This window comes from Anarhichas minor, unplaced genomic scaffold (assembly GCF_050575085.1).
Source record: "Anarhichas minor isolate MPS153535 unplaced genomic scaffold, ASM5057508v1 ptg000021l, whole genome shotgun sequence".
NCBI lineage: Eukaryota > Metazoa > Chordata > Actinopteri > Perciformes > Anarhichadidae > Anarhichas > Anarhichas minor.
In genome coordinates this window covers 6,561,300-6,576,196 of record NW_027466467.1, presented here as the reverse complement: position 1 = coordinate 6,576,196, position 14,897 = coordinate 6,561,300, and the positions used below count along the sequence as shown (strand labels likewise).

The 14,897-nt window shown below is 43.0% G+C and overlaps 1 protein-coding gene across 1 annotated transcript in view; it reads left to right on the top strand.

Annotated features, from left to right (window-relative positions):
* Positions 1-1,152: 1,152 nt before the first annotated feature.
* Positions 1,153-14,897, top strand: part of ncoa3 (nuclear receptor coactivator 3) — a 28,231-nt gene continuing 14,486 nt past the window's right edge. The window contains exon 1 of the mRNA XM_076095718.1: positions 1,153-1,249. The gene's annotated coding sequence lies outside the window, so the exon portion shown is untranslated. The remainder of the gene's footprint in view (positions 1,250-14,897) is intronic.

The window sequence follows — 14,897 nt, the reverse complement described above, 5'->3', positions numbered from 1 at the left end:
GGACATACAAACAGACCAAAAACACCCAACAAATAATGCACAAGGTTTTTATGTTTTACTTTTTGTGATTTGATTATGTCATGAACACAACATTAGCAAACAATCTGATCTGGATGAACTATGTGTAATCATGTTTTGCATCAATATGGTGAAAATGCTTGTATGTCTTATTATCCTTCACTACCAGCTGTAACACGTTTGGGAGTAGTCCTACTAGTCTGCTATAGATTTTTCTGATTAAATTTTTTTGAATTGGTTGCACAACATAAAATGCTGTGACTTTGGTAATGAACCTCCTCAGCAGCTACGCTTTATCCAAAACAAAACACACCCTTTCTCTTTTTTTTCCACCACCTCAAAGTTTTTCAGAGGATTGCAGAAAGTTCAGGCAAGAAAGAACAAGTAAGGAGCTAATTACCTATAGTTTTGAACTCGTCTCTTCTTTACTCCCTTAACCCCCCAACGTCCTGCTGCTCTCCCTCCATCATTGGCCCTCACTCTCTCCTTCGTAGTCAAATTTAAAAACTTGTGTGCCTGGATCACCATGGAGACAGCTTCTTCCATCCTCTGTTGCTACTCAAGGGGCGATATGGCACAGCGGCTCCGCACTCACTCCGATTAGTATAATTGACACTGGACCCAGAATCTGTGGGACATCAGGCTGCACATGTTGGGATTAGAGTCAGTGGCAGTTACTTTATAACTGAAACATCAAGGTATTAAAAGGCATACTCTGATATTCTGATTAACAATATAGAGACCATATGTCATGATTGCGAATCCATATTTGGCAATTATATTTGTTCCTGCTTAATGCAGGCCATATGACATACTATATACATTTTATGTGGAAAAATATAAATTGTAATGGCATGTAAAGTGAATAACATAATAACGTAATACTCTAGGGGTATGATAAGTCATTTGCATGAAGCTGCTTTTCTGCCAGCCTATAAATAAGTTTTAAATCTCTCCCCTAATAATATCAGTCACTGGCTGCTCATATCGCCTACGGGTATTGGTGCGCGTGTAGTTCGTTTGCAGAAACGTGTCAAGCAGTTCGGGTTGCGGCTCGCACAGGAAAGCAACTGCATTACCCAGAAGTCACTGCGCTCCGCTTACAAGCTGGCTCCCTCCGCTTCTGGGAGTGTTTCGCATTTAAACAAACACGGTCCTGCTGAAGATGGCGGAGAGTTTGTAGAGGCATAAAAAAAAGAAACTGCTCTACTCAATGAAAGCATCGAAGCCGGTGAGTTTTCTGCGACTAGTTTGTGATTCTATTTATTACCAAGTTTAAAACCCAGGCGGTAGCGCGTGTTTTCAACGTGCACATTTGTCACAGAGACAGTTGTGTGTGTGTGTTGCTCCGCTTCTGAGCAGGCTGTGGGGTTTTTTCTGAGCTATATACGGGTGATACAACGAACCATCTCACCACTGTCTCGTTTGTTATGGAATGTCTGTTGTGGAATTATCGTCCTCCTAAAGTAGCAATAAGACGAACATTTTGCGTCAAGTCTCGCTTGTTATTGCGCCATTTGTATCGTTTTTCTTCTTCTTCTCCATTATCGGCTCGCTACAAAGTTTACGAGACACAGGCTCTCTGATTCGCTGGAGGTGCGATAGCCGAACGTTAGCTCTTCATCTCTGCTTAATAGAAGTGAACTCGTTGGTGTTTTTAAAAATCACAATGTGAACTTTGTAGAGCCGCATGGTTGTGTATCATTATCCCACATCACAGCGGAATGGCTGTTTTTTGTTCATTTTTTGTATCGGACTTGCTCCACAGTTTCGGTACAACGGAGAGCTGCAGGAGTCTCCTGTGTTCACAGCTAACGTTACACCGCAGTAGTAGGCTTGTGTAACAAGAAAAAAATGGTTTATTAAAAGGTTTATTGCTCGTTTTGTCGAGCCTCCACCGTGAATGCAGTGCAGGGTACACACGGTGTAATGTACCTGCATTGTGTGTGTGTGTGTGTGTCACATAGTTTTTCTTTTCCTTTTTAATTTCACACCAAGAGTGTAGCAGCATCTAAACAAACAGCAACATACTAATGTAGTCAAGTCACATGACACGATAGACGCACAAAATTGTCTTCTTTTTTTATTTTTTTTAAATAAGTCACATTTTCTTGTTGATTTTATACATATTCATGATGTCACCATTAACCACCTTGTATTCCTCACTGCTGACGAACCAAACTTGAAGTGACTTGGCTCAGCAGCAGCGTGGCTGCTCTGGAGAATCCACAGCATCTGTTATGTATCTGCACGACTGTAAATGAGATTACGTATACCGTGATTGTAAATGGGTGGTATATAATGGCCAGTCACAGTATGATACATGTTGGTGTTTTCACCCGCTGATGAATCATATGTAAGTGTGTGTGTGTGTGAGACAGACAGACAGGCAGGCAGGGTGAGATGGATGTGTTTCGGTGCAGGGGGAGCACGATCACTCACAGGGTTCAGGTAGAGTCCAGGTTTGCATTCACTCAGTTTTTGTGAGCCAGTTTAGGAGAACATCCTTGGAGAGCGTGCACATGTGGAGGCAGACAATGAGGAGAGGTTAGTCATTCCTGTGAAACGGTTGAGGTCTAGGTGTGCTGTCGCTCTCTCTCTCTCTCTCATCGCCCCGGGGCCATCCCTGCCAATACTTGCAGGCTATTAACAGCTCAATGCACATTTGAGAGTTTCTGAGGTCATTGAGGTGTAATTGTCACGTTACTACACGGTCTGGCTGCCCGCTGAATGATGAACGTTCCTGCTTCTTATGATTTCATGCAGGCCACTCATTAGATAACAATGTGGGGATGCAAATGGCAAAGAACAAGGGAGAGCGATGCTGCCGTCAGAAGAGCTAACTTGTCTTTATTTTGAGGGGCCGATGGAATGCCATTACTCAAAGCCCACCGATGTGGCATTTTTTTTTTTTGTGAGTGGTAGAACGACCACTGTGGGAACCTGTCCAATGAACTGCTTCTGCTCATATTCTCAAATGGAGCCCCCTTGTTCCCCCCCCATTCTCTGTCCCTTTTATCTCCCACTTTCTTTCTCCCTCACACAGGGTGTCAGGCTGCGTTAACAATGAATCAATCTTTGGGGGGGATTCTTTGACTGCAGATGGGGTGAAGAAGTGACCGGGGATGCATGGCCTTCGCTCTTTGTCTGTCAGCCCCCGAGCTCTCAATAATTCATTAACTTATCACTTTTTCTCATGGGACTGGGAGAAGTCTCTCTCTGGTGGCAGATTCTGTGGTTATGTCGGATTCCCTGATTTGATCATTCTATGAGCGTACGTTTAGTGCCACTGCTGATATTTAGTTATTACTCATAGACGTTGGCTTTTGACGTCGTTAGCATTCTTGTCAACAATACAAAAGTGTAAAAGAAAATATTTAGTTTCAGAGATAGTATCCAAACATTCTTAGGAAGCTAATAAATCTGGGGATCAGGCATGTCACAAAATACATCTGGAAATATTTGGATGTGTTCAGTGACATTTGTAGCTCCCTGAGTCTGGTAATGTTTGGACTTTGTTCATTATGACTCTGCGTCCAGTTCTCCTTTTTGAGTGCCGTCTCCAGCCAGATGTATTTGTAGTGTAGTGTTCAAACTGGATTCCTGAAGTCTGTACACTGAATCAGAAATCATGCTTCTCAATGAAGTTCTTACGAATTTGGATCTGTGTTTTTTTTTAATAATTAAAATCTTGGGTAAATGTCGCTGCTATGTGGTTGCATTGAGTTCTAAATACTGGGTGGTGTCATCAAAAAAGGAGGAAAAATAAGCGAAGCGCTTGCCTCTTAATAACTGTCTCTAATCTGTCTTTGTCAAGCTGCATTTTTGCGTCGCCGATGTCTGAATATACGGCATTCTTTGAGTGTTTCGTCAGGTCCGTGTGCCTAAAGAGAGGCAGGGAGACCGAGATAAAATGTTTCGTTTCGAGTAACTTGCCCGTCGGTCATGTGACGGGCCCGTGTGTTCCGTTTAAGATGAACGGCTGTGCGGGTGAGCGGTGTCTTGATGACACACGGAGCTGAAAGCAAAGCCTGATTGTTTCCCCTTTAATTGAAATATGACTCTGCAGTCCCTTTGTGTTAGACAGCAGTACAGGTAGGAGCTTAGTCGAGTTACTGCCTCTGACGGATAACTTGTCATTTAGGGAGAGAGTAGATCTTTACACTTCCCAGTTTACAACCGAGGTTTGAGAAAGTTTCCTGTGGTCAGCTCGGGCTGTGTAAAACATCCTGTTCAGCCCCCCCCCCCCCCCCCCCCCCCCCCCCCCGCCGTCTCAAGGTCACTCCCGCGGTGACGGCGATCCGTCTTTGTGTTTTGTCAAAAGTGAACAGCCCCATCGCCGGCGTGGCACTTCTCACCCCGGTAGGCCTACCTCTGCGTGGAGCTAAATATAGAAAACGCTGCTCAACAAGACAGTCATGTTTCCACTGCTAAAATATTTACAGCTACTTCGCCCAGACGAGTGAGAGTGACGATATGAGAGGAGAGCTCCCGAAAACCAGATTGTTGTTCACTGGTCAGAGGAAGCCAGACAGTTTGTACTCTGACTCCATTTGAAGTCCCGTCTCATTCATCCCCCCCACCCCACCCCGGTCGCCTCTTTTTCAACTCTGAGGTAATACCCGAGTGTTGGGCTTAGCTGAGCCATATGGGAGCCATGCACACTTCTGAAAAGCCAAACGGGCAGCCTGAAGCAATCATTGCACCCAATTCCAGTTTATAACCAGCGAGGATTTGGAACAGTTCACTCTCTGCAGTCCTCCTTGATTGGACGAAGGCAAGAGTTTATTAGGGAACGGGGGTGCCAAGAGCTTTTGTCCCCCCCCAACCTACCCCCTCCTTGCCCTTCCTCTTTAACTTCAACTCCCCCTTTAACTTTCGCTCCCCCCCAGCTGAAGAATGCTCATAAAAGGGGTTCACCTGAACGAGCCAGTGGGAGGGTATAGCTCCCTGGCCTAGTTTTGTTACCATTGTAAAATGTTAGCAAGACCTTGTTTGTGTTTTTTTTTTAGGGCCCCCCTTTATAAAAAAAAAAGAAAAAATGCTTTAAGGGGGAGAGACAAGGGTGAAAAAAAGTTTGGTTTGTGAGATAACTGCTACCAGATGCTGTCTCTGTCTGTTATTCAGCGTAGAGAGAAGGAGAAAGAGAGGCTGTGTGAGGAGGGGAAGAGAAAGGACACAAACTTCTCAACTTGTTACATGGACACTCTCCATCTTCTCCCTGTCTACAGCTGTGTATACTCTTCCTCCATTATATACACACAAATTAAAAAAGGGTGTGTTAGCACGGGCAAAGTAGTTACTTTGCAACCAAAACAAAAAGATGCTTTGGAGAAATAGAACAATGTTAGATGGTTGGTTGTGTTTATCCCTTTGTTTACGTCGCGCTCCTCTTCCTCTCCGTGCATCTCCGAGATGAACCGGTTCCACGTTGGATGTCTGTGGCAGTGGGGTGTGGTTTCTTGGTCCGTGTGGATTGAGAGGCAGCTGTGGCTGGCACAGCGGCGCAGTTTGCCAGCTGCAGGAGGATGTGTGTGTGTGTGTGTGTGTGTGTGTGTGCACGTATATGTGACCGTGCGAGCGCTGCGTGGAGCTCACCTGCAATTTTAAAACACTCCTTTTCATTAAAAGAAATGACCACAAATAGCAGCGAGCATGCAGACGTTCGCTCACAGCATTCCGATTTTTCAACGTGCGATTTCTACTTTTTTTTTTTAATTTTAATTGCGGCCTTAAGTTCAGTGAGAAGTCAAGTTGTGAACGACAGACTCCCCCCCCCCCCCCCCCATCGTGAAAGGCTCCAGATTCACCACAGCCTTTCAACACTGGCAGCGCATGTGTCAGATAATTTATTACCATCCCGTTTCTTTCCACAACATTTCTTTCTTAATTGGACTGATTTTTTCCCTCGCTGTGGAAAACAAGTGGAAAATGTTCCTCTCACCATTGCTGCTCTGCTGACGTCACCCCTGTGTGTGTGTGCTGCTTGTCGTTAAGGCAATCAAAAGGTTGCCTCCTGACATTGCCACTTCACATAAAACTGTGCACCGTTGCAGTATTTTCTATACCAACACTCACGAAAGTTGGCCATTACCAGTCCGAACCATGTTGTTGTGCGGAGGTGGCTCTACTTTTTGGCAAAAGATCTGCATGTTTCCAATGGGCTGGTTTCTCGGGGTGCTCATGCTTGCTCATCTAATTGCTGCACTGGAACGAGTGATTCCATACGACTGCGGTGTGACTAAATTGGAGACGTATAGAAGTACAGCACCACCGACTGATACCACCCGGTTCCCCCTTAAAATTGGATGAAACATAATTTCGAGCAATTTATGAGTTTGGTTTTCACAGTCTTGTGGCGCAAATACAGTCCAGTGAAATTAAGTCAACCCACCTGGTTTTATAAGCTTTAAATACTTTTCATTTGTTATTTATTTTAAAATAAAACCACATTGAGAAGATTTCTTACTCATACTTCAATAGGCATAAAGTGCAAAACAGTCTTTTTTAAGTGAAGCCATCTCTGAAAATATGAGCTTAAATAAGATCCGATGCATGTTTCAAAGTTCAATTGTATTTACGGTGTTGCGTTTCGATGTTGTGTTGTTGGTACTAGATGTACTAGCAGTAGTACTAGCAGTGCAGCCTGCATACTGTGTCACCTGGTTCACATGTAAGCTTCCACGCCAGTACACACCGGTAAGAAGTCCGTTGTTATGGTGAACTTCACACATGAGTTATAAAATACAGGATACCATATTTTATGTGTTCAGTGTAGTGAAATGATGTATATGCAGCTGCTCTAGGGAGAGTGGGTTCAAGCTTCCACAGCAATGCTACAAACAACATGTGCCAACACGTTACCATTAAGCTTTTAGACCAGAGACGAATTAAACTTTTATCTGGCACAGCATTGATGCTTTCTGTTTAGTCCATGTTCAGGTTCCATTTAACAACTTCAACCCCGAAGAGGACACATAACAATGGTGGTTATCATAAATCATTTCATTTTTACTCCTCAACACAGCAGTAACATACCGTGAGCTGCACTACAGTGCTCCACAGTAATGCAGTGTTATCAAAGCCTGGCTTTGAGCAAAAACCAATAGAAACAGAAGACTGACTTTAACGCCCAAGAACAGCGAGGAAGGAGTTTCCTCCTGGGAATGGGTTTTGTCAGTGACACTTTTCACAACTAATATTTATTGGTACTGCTACTCAATAATTCAGTAGAAAAGGGACATGTTCTGAAAGTAGTTTTCTAAATTTTTGTATTTTTACTTTTTACAAATAAACAAAACGTAAGGCTATAGAAGAGCTAGCAAGGATTCCAGCAACTGGAGCCATTTAGCTCTGCGACCGTGTGAGGTGCCAACATCAGTTTGACAAAACTCTTAACTAAAACTAATAAAATGGTTGGCCTACGAACAAGCATGGGGTCGTTTTTGATTCAAGGCACCGTACGTGCCCCTCCATGAAGACATCACCAAATGAGCAGTAGACTGCAGTTTGTTTTCTTTTGGTTTGACAGTTTGAAAAGCATTTCATTTGGAGCAGCGTGTGGGTCTGCAACAACATCGACCCTGAACTTTTCTTTATTGTTTTTTTGTGGCTCAAAAACTAAGAAAGAGGTTTTGAAGCAAAGACCAGCGTGTGCCGGCTCGGTCAGCGTGAGTACAGTACCAGGGACTTGATTGGCAGTGCTGGCTTAATCACTCAGCAGATGGGTCGGAGTGCAGTGTCACCAGGACGAAAACAAACCCACAGTTAGATTATAGCTCAGCGTGTGTGCACGTGTGTGTGTGTGTGTGTGTGAGAGTGAGAGTACACATGTGTGCGTCTGTGTCCAGTCAGAACCGAGCAACTCTGATTTGATTCCAAAACAGATTCCAGTGTGTTTTTTATACGAGCCCAGCAGTGCTCCTCGTGTTTTGGGTTGTAGTCAACTAAACGGTCTCCACTTTGTGCAAAATGATCCTCGTGATTGTCAGATTTTAAGGTAAATTCTGTAATTCATAATTTTTTTTTTATTGCACCGTGATTAGCTGTTTGTCAAAACGGGAGATAAAAGAAAGCAAGTACTGGTAGTTTTCTAGCAAAGCATGGTTGTGAGGACTCGAGGATTAACCCCCCCCACCCCCACCCCCCCACACACAGTTCCGCTGCTCCTGCTCTCTGGAATCTTTTTCACCTAGACTCTGTCAACACATGAAACTGGCCGGTTGAAAGAAAGGAAAGGGAGTAGTAAAGGGAAAAATTGGAGAAGTTGAGGGAGGGGGGTGCAGTTGTGAAACTGGCGTCAGACCATCTTTTGAGTGGAATTCTTTGCTGGGGTCAGAGTTCAGGCGCCGCAGCGTGGAGCTGTGATTGGCTGAGGAAAGGTGAAATGAAAACCACAGTAAACTTTTGACCCTGGCGCAGGAGCTGTGCGGGAACGCCCAGCCACAGCTCTGGCGTGGTGGAACAGAGCCCGCTCTCTTCCTGTGTTTACTCCACCAATCCAACAGGGACGGCGGAGGGGGAGGAGGGGGAGGAATAGGGGGAGGGAGCACAGAGAGGGAGGAGAGAAAGGCATGCAATGGTGGAGGGAGGAAGGGAAGAGAGAAAATGGTCAGAGCCTCGCTGTGGTCTGAAAATGAATATCTGCCTTTTGTTTCACAGTTGAAACTACAACACAAACACGCACTGCTTCTGAGAAGCAAAGGTAAAACCAGGCACAGTCTTTTAAAGAAAATACTGCCTATAAGTAATTACAATGGTGGAGAAATCTTCACACAGAATTATGCAAGGCTACATGAGATTTCTCCTCACTCTGCATCTCCATCCGTTGCTAGTGAAGATATGTGTGTGTGTGTGTGTGTGTGTGTGTGTGTGTGTGTGTGTGTGTGTGTGTGTTATCAGACTGGGCAGTATGGCGGCTGATCAGGCCCCGGCGCTCTGGCTCTCCAGATAAAAGGCTGTGTTGCCATTGATTAATGAACTCATTTCCATAATATTAGCCTTCATATGGTCGCTGCCGCCGGCGTCTGGTTCGGTCGCCGCGGTCTCTCTCTGGATGTTGCCGCGTCCTCGCTCTTATCGCCACACTTTTTACTCACACACGCGTCGAGCTTGTAGAAAAATGAAGAGGTTGTTTGAGATTTGGCTGGTTGGATCTGTGCCCGTGTGGCCCTTTTTCTGTTCTTTGTCCGTATTAATGATGGATAGTTGTAGGATATGCATGTGTGACACACACACACACACACACACACACACACACACACACACACAGACAGTGGAATCTGCCATCTCTTTGTTTTCACCTTCATTTATTTTCCCTGGTTTTTCTACACGATGCAGTTTGTGTGAGAAAAAAATGTGGAGATGCACAAACAGCCTGTCTGAGATGTGTGTGTGCGTGTGTGTGCGCATGCTGGGCATGGGTGGGGGATGTTTTTTTTTTCTAGGGAAAAAGCAATCCTATGAAGGCCGTTTCTCTCTGCTTTGAACTATTTTCTCTCCCTCACTACATTCATCAAAATGCATCTTGTACACTACAAGTTTGAGGAAAAAGCCACAAAGTCAAATATAACTGTTTTGTGTTTTCATACATCGAATGTTTTTTTTTTATATGGGGCCTCGTGAATTTCTTTAATGAGAAAATGTCTTGACGAAAATGGCGACGCAGCGTTTAATAGATTGATAATAAACCCCACATTTATTTTTCATCTGCAGAAGGTCGTGTGTGACTTGGATTATTTTTAACTTTTTAATTGTATAGAACATAGAAGACCACGTTTATGTGTTCGTCACACATTTTAGGCCTTGATTGGTCGATCAAATTGAGCCTTAAAGGCTTCCTTAAAGACAGTCTGATGCTTCATAAACTCCAGTAAGCTTCTGTGAGCGAGAGTTTCAGTCTATTTTTTGCGTTAAAAGTATCCGTAGGAATAAAGAGACTAAAACATATTATTCTACCAACAGACGCACTGCAGACAAAACGTGTTTTCAGCCTGCTATTTTAACCTTGCTTCCTGGAATTTCACAGCTGCCGAAGCACCCAAATAGAGACTTTTTCTGAACAATTTACAGCTTCGCTTTTCTTTAAAAATCCACAGTTATACGTACACACATGCTTAACATGTGTCCTCCTCGTCCCCGTCTCTAAGTCACATTGTGTGGCGACACTCCACATCGTGCCATTAAACCCTCTGGCTCCAGCTTAGTCCCAGTGGCCCATGTTTGATTAAAATCATGTGTAATGTTGGCAGGAAAACAGCAAAAAAAACAACAATATTCACTAAACAAGGATGCATTTGACTCGATGAAAATGATTGCCTCTGGAAGTTATCTTCCCTCAAAATGAATGTCAAGATGATGGATTGCTGCTGAACAAAGTGAAATGTGGTTCTAAATGATGTGAAGCAAGAGCAGTAATGTCGCCCATGGTTCCCTTGTTTTTTTGTCCTGCAATCTCGCGGGGTCAAATAAATAAAAAATATTGGTTCCAACATGGAGTTCACAGCATTGAAAGTTCACAAGTGTCAGACGCTATCTTATCCTCTCATTTAAAATAATTTATCTGAATAATAAATCTGATTCATCGCGAGAAGAACTAATTAAGGATCTTAAAAAGTGCCAAAAAGGGACACATTTTTTAATTGCCTTTTTCATATTTTACTGACGTTACTTCCTCTCGGCATTCTGACCTTTTTCTTTTAAAACCATTTAAAAGATATTCACTTTTTCAAGGTGTGATGCTTTCATTCACTCAGACTAATAGAAGTCCGTTATGGGAGCACGACACCTCTTTTTATTGCTTGTAATGACAATTTGATTTCAACCGAAGTAGATTCCTTCTCCTTTATTCCTCGCTGAGGGCCAGAGGAGCAGAGTACTCTTGGTACATGCATATCGGTCGTATATCTCCCCATTAGGCATTAAGACATGAAGAAAGACCATTTATTAATTACCCTTTGCTTAACCTCTCCACTGAATATTTATTGTCCAATCTTTTTTTTTGAATGCCTCTCAGAGCACAAAGGTTCAAGGAACAGATGTAAGCATAACATCACAGGAGGCCCCTCACACATTATGCCACGTCCTCAAAGTCCACCATGAAAACGTGATGGATTTAGCTGCACATCACTAATTAGTGTTGTTAACGAGCTTCACAAGGTGCTCCTCGTTAACTCCTCGTTAACTGTGGACAGTATTTTAGTGCTTCATTACAACAGGTGGGTCGTGATAGACGACGCGTTCTTCGGCCTGTTACACGTCAAACCGGTTTTAAAGGCAACCCTTCGTCCTATCACGTGGACAGAGAGCTTAACTGTAGCTCACATCACAGCAGTCAGATTCCTTTATTTCAGGTTTCGCCGAAAACTTTTTTTAGCTTTGCTAAAACACCGAAAGAAAGTGTGAAGAGCTGATGACATGCATTATTATGCAAGTACTCAGATTTACTACAAAGGGTGTTGTTCTGGAAGGGAGGGCCTTTCACTTGTGTGATCCAAATATACAGAATCATATATCAAAACTATACTATACAATCATTTTAATTTGTACTATTTTGTCATTTTGACATCATTTTTTATTCATGACCGTAGTCCGAGTGGGCCCAGTTCTCAAGTCTAAAGGCATTCGGATTCATCAGAAACATGGCTTCTCTGTTCCACAGGATTCGGTCTTGAACAAAAACACTGAGCCTCGAGTTTGTGTGAGCTCCAGTTGCATTTAACCCGGTAGCTGCTTTGCTTGTACGCTCAGCAGGAGGAGGAGAAGTTCTTTGAAGCGAAACAGGAAGTAATTCGGCCCTCTTGTTTCTTTTTTACTCTTGATGTCCCGAACTCTAGTGGATACCTTTTGTTGCTTTATTACTGTGTGTGTGTGTGTGTGTGTGTGTGTGTGTGTGTGTGTGTGTGTGTGTGTGTGTGTTTACAGGGACGTAAATGGTGCTAAATGCTTCTAGTAGCTCATGTCAGTCATGATTTTAAAAAGACAGAAGCTCAATATTTGTAGCTGTCTTTCCACATCGCACACACACAGTTTTAATAAAGAGAGTTTGGGGCTTTTGGGTGTGTTTTTTGGGGGTCCGTAGTTGTGTGTGTCTTTGTGCTGGGTGGGCCTCTGTTTATTGTTGGGCCTGCCACTCATTGTCTCAGGGAGCTCAGATTGCAGGCTTTATTTCAGACAGGGCAGGAATGTCCTCGTCACTATTCTGGTCCTGAATGACTGACGCTGCTGCCATGCTGGCCTTTTAGCCTGTGCAGCGAAATAACGCTCTTTTATTAATAATAACTGAAGTGCTTTGATACAACAGAGTGCAGAAAACCCAGTGTCCTTCAGTACCACTTTTTAAGTAATCTCATTAGCATTGTATCTGTAAGAGAAGAGGCATTTTTGTGGGGGGGGGGGGGGGGACTTGCTCATGTGTTCCCTCATGTAGTCAGGTTTGTCCTTGAACACATATGTGTGACCAACGCTTCCATCAGGAAAAGCAAACCGAAACTACACTTAAAATTGTGATAATTCCTCAAAAACATTTTATCCTACATGTGTCATATACAATTTCTCCCCAAATAAACCAAATACTCGAACCACATCCTGTAAAAAAACATTAAATTCTGCGTTCCTCGGCCACGAGACCAACAGTCACATGACAAAAATTCTGCGAAATTTGGACTGCAGGCTACTGAACACAGAGCTTTGAGGAGAGGTTGTAAGTAGAGGTTGTAAAGATGTAAATAGTTCAATATATATATTGAACCCACAACATTTGTAACACTCGTGGCAACTCGAAATCATGTTGGATATATAAATTACATTGTTTGCCAATTTTTGTAAGATACATTATCAAAGAAATTGAACTTGTTTTTCTATTTCTTTTCGATTTTTGACATTGTAACTGAGTTATACTACACAAAAGACATGTTTGAGTTCTCTCTACCTCCAGCCATGGTTGTGCTGTTCCCATAGAGGTGGAGAGGACTTATCTATTGCAGTAAAGAATCAAGGCCACAGCGAGGCGAAACTGCTCTGGGTTCAGAGGGTTAAATACTTGTTTTATTTATAACACACCATCGGTAGTGTTCGCCATGTTGGCGGATATTTTTAATGAAGATACGAGAAAGCAGTCAAAGGGCTTTGTAGTACAAGAGATTGTGTAGATAGACAAGATCGTTTATATCTGTTAAATTAGCAATTTCAAATACAAACTGTATATATTTCAATACAAGTAGTAAACAAGTGGAGTTGAGGATCCGTTTCAATGTGCCACCAGTATCTACATTTTTCTAATGGATCCCCAGCACCATTTATGTTGGTGCGCTGTCTCCTCTCTTCTCCCCTCCCCCTCCCTGTTCTCCCTGCCTCCTCCCCCTCTTTATTCTACTCAGTCTGCCCTGACTCCCCCGCCCCCCCCCCCCCCTGCTGTGGCCATATTCGTACCAGTGCTTATATCCTCTGGTTTGAATTACATTTCCCTACCAGAAGTCACTCATGCATGCACAGTGTGTAGTAGTGTGTACTCTTGACAGACAAACTCTGGGGATCAACAAAGTCGAACACTAATAGTGGACACGCGGATGAGAGTTGAGGATACAACAAAACAAAAAGATTCTCAGAATTATTCATGCGTCGCTCTCTCTCACGCTAGTTTCTGTGAATTGTTTGTTTTGTTGTTCGGAAGAGTCGATTTAGAATTATTAAAGTGTGTTTGGACAGCTGACAGAAAGGGAACGCTTCTCTCTCTTTCTCTGTGTTAAATTATTCAGCTGCAGCATTAGCTCAGTAGCAGCCCTGCCTTTAGGACTGATGTGATCAGTGGTCTGTGGTGGAGGATCTCACACACACACACACACACTCTCTGTGTGAGCATAGTAGGTTGCATGATTGCAACTGCTAGCTGTGTGAGGCTGTGACGACTGTGAGTTGTGACTATTAAGACTAAACCTAATTGGAGGCATGATGATAGGATTTTATTTTTTAGGGAGTTGACACATTTATAAAATACATATATTTTTTTTCTTTACGGTTTTAAATCTGTAATTATTGTTTAATATGTCCCTAGAGAACAGTGAATCTTAGAGTCGCATGCTGTTCTGTATTATGAGGAATCTGTTTGTGATTATTAGATTTCATGAAGAAAAGGACATCTGCTTATCTGTGGCGGTAGGATGATGGTGCTAAAGGTCACTGGTTTTGGGAACAGTTTGTACCCAAACACTGAAGGTCAGCCCCTCCCAGTTTTGTGTTTCCTGACATTTATTTATTTGAATTTTATTTACATGTACAGTTTAAAACATAAATGTGCTGCACCGTTCCAGATTAAACCTTCTTACGCTAATTTGCATCTTTCGTCCCTCGACATGTCAAAAGAGATGAAAGCAACGACACAAAAAAAGAACACACAAGACACGTTACACAAAAAAGGATCCCTTGACGTGAAAATTATGAACAAAAAGTAATTATTTTTGAGTATAACATTGTAACTTCTATTTTGAAATGCAAAGACTTTACACCGACGTGAGCTCAAGAGGGATTCCTCTCCGTCGCTCCAACTGTTGTGATGAGAAGACACGGAGCCCCAGAGGGCCTTCTTCACTGTGATTATGAATAGGAATGCACTAAAGTATGGAAGGTTATGGAGGCTTTGACAGAATGGTTACTAGCACAAGACAAATGCTTCTCTAAGTTAGTTGGGTCTATAAGCACTGTATATTAAAATAAAATGTGGGAAAGAAGGTGACATGGCTTCTTTGTTCTAACTATTATGTGAGGAAAGCTATTTCACCAAGCAGAGTTTACATTTGTTTTGACCTTTTGTGAGGATGTTAGTAAGCTAAGCTTTGGACAGTCAGGTGTGAGCAGGAATGATTCAGGATGAGCGGGGTCCCTGC